Here is a 2,500-nt window from a genome sequence, read left to right as displayed (position 1 = left end):
GATTCCTCCCTCACATTGACTTCACAAAATGGTTCGTCAACTACGTAGCCTTTTTGTCACCATAGGCACCCAGACCAGTCCTGCAGATTGGCTGGAGGTTGCGACCAAACGTGATATGAGACTACCAGACGAGGAGATAGGGGTATGTCTGGCTGGAATAGAGTTCATGAACTCAATGATAGCCAATGACAACACTGCCTACGATCCTATCTGGAATGAGAAACTGATAGTATTGCCGGAGGTGTATGTAGGACCCACTTCTCCAGCTCATGGGAAAGATATCCGAGATGAAAGCACAGAGAGGAGCAGGAACGAGGAGGTGGAGTGTCCTGAAACCCCGAGCTCTATGAGTCAGCTCTCAATACTAACCGCATCGCCCGAGTTGGATAATACAGCTGACATCTGTCCTGGGACCCCCCTGGTGAAGATGCCAGAGGACAACCCGACATGTCCATGCTGTACCACTCGGGCAGGCAATATGACGAGATTGATTGACCATCTAAAGAGAGCCCATGGGAAAAGAAAAATCAATTTCCAGTGTTCCCGCTGTGGGAAGACAAATGAAAAGCATCATAGTATCTCATGCCATCTCCCAAAATGCAAAGGGGTCCAAGAGCCTACCCAGGTAGAAGGGTTTATGTGTGAAGAATGTAAAAAATGTTTTAAAACTAAAATTGGCTTGGGACAACATAAGAGATTAGCTCACCCAGCCCTGAGAAACGCAGAAAGAATTGAAGCATCTCGCCCCAAAGAGACCTCTAAAAGAGGTGCTCACAAGAAAATCTGGTCCCAAGAGGAAACAGAAATATTACAGAAACTGAATCAAGAGTTTGAAGGGAGGAAAAATATTAACAAATTAATTGCTGAAAAATTAACAACTAAAACAGCAAAACAGATCAGTGAAAAGAGAAGACTATTAAGAGAAACTGTGGTGCCAGAAAGAGAGAAAACACAAGAGAGCAAGAACAGGTTAAAAGAGGAGAGGACTGTGATTCCATCTTCTGGTGAAAGGGAGCTGCTAGCCCACTATAAAAAGACTATTAATGAAAAGCTGACATCAGGGAAGCTGCCCATCCTTAAAAATACATATAAACAAATAATTGAAGGCAAAACAGACTCATTAAAATTACTCAATGAGGTAGCTCAGGACCAATATTTGTATTTGTTTGAGAAATCAATTGAACAGAAAGCGCCAAAAAAGAGCCAACGTAAACCTCAGCAGAAGAAACCTCAAAAGGAATGGATGAGAAAAAGAGCCAGAAAGCGTGGAGAATTTCTCCGATTCCAACGCCTCTTCCGCTTAGATCGAGGGAAGTTAGCTAATATGATTCTGGATGAAAAAGACTCTGCGCAATGTGCCATCCCCCTGGAAGAGGTCAGTAACACCTTCAGATCTAGGTGGGAGTCCCAGAACTTATTTCAAGGACTTGGAGCATTCCAGTCTGTGGGGCGGGCGGATAATTCGGCTTTTAAGGAATTGATTACAGAGAAAGAGATCCTTAAGAATATCAAAGACATGAATAAAAAATCAGCACCAGGCCCTGATGGGATCACCCTGAAGGCCCTGCTTAAAATGGATCCAAATTGTGAGGAGATCAAAGAACTATTTAATCTCTGGCTGTTAAGTGGCAAAATTCCAGATGTAATAAGGGGATGCCGAACAATCCTAATACCTAAATCATCAGCGCCCGAACGCCAAAATGATATTAATAACTGGCGGCCAATTACTATTGGTTCCATCATCCTGAGACTCTATTCAAGAATCTTAACTGCGAGGTTGGCAAAGGCGTGTCCCATTAACCCCAGGCAGAGAGGCTTCATTCAATCTTCTGGCTGTGCTGAGAACTTAAAACTATTACAGCTATTAATTAGGAATGCAAAGAAACAAAAGAAACCCCTGGGGGTTGTCTTTGTCGATTTGGCCAAAGCCTTTGATTCAGTGAGCCACACCCACATCCTGGCGGTGCTAAAGCAAAAGGGCCTGGATGACCACATAATAGCATTAATTAAGGACTTTTATCAAAACATCCACACCAGAATCAAAACTAAAGAAGGAGAGTCTGAGTCAATAGGAATCAAAACTGGTGTGAAACAGGGCGATCCCATGTCACCACTCCTCTTTAACCTGTGCATTGACCCTCTGTTATGTAAATTAGAAGAGTGTGGGGAGGGGTTCCAACACGAGAATGGCAAATTAACAGCTCTGGCTTTTGCAGACGACCTGGTCCTGCTGAGTAAGTCCCAATCAGGAATGGAGAAAAATATTGAAATTCTAGAAGCATTTTGTGACTTAACTGGATTAAAAACGCAGGGGGAAAAGTGCCATGGTTTCTTTATTCAACCAACTAAGGACTCTTACACCATCAATGACTGTCCTCCATGGCTTATCAGCGGTACCCCTTTAAACATGATCCACCCGGGTCAGTCAGAGAAATATCTTGGCTTGCAAATCGACCCTTGGGTGGGGATAGTTAAGCCCGAATTACAAAATAAATTAGAA

The 2,500-nt window shown here is 43.3% G+C and overlaps 1 pseudogene; it reads left to right on the top strand.

The window, feature by feature from the left end:
• The window catches only part of LOC137460737 (28S ribosomal RNA), an 8,477-nt pseudogene that overhangs the window by 3,234 nt on the left and 2,743 nt on the right, over window positions 1–2,500 (top strand).

This window comes from Melanerpes formicivorus, unplaced genomic scaffold (genome assembly GCF_026170545.1).
Source record: "Melanerpes formicivorus ecotype bairdi unplaced genomic scaffold, bMelFor1.0.p_v2 SCAF_728, whole genome shotgun sequence".
In the NCBI taxonomy this organism is placed as follows: domain Eukaryota; kingdom Metazoa; phylum Chordata; class Aves; order Piciformes; family Picidae; genus Melanerpes; species Melanerpes formicivorus.
The sequence above is the reverse complement of the archived record's forward strand: the minus strand, read 5'-3'. Positions and strand labels throughout refer to the sequence as shown.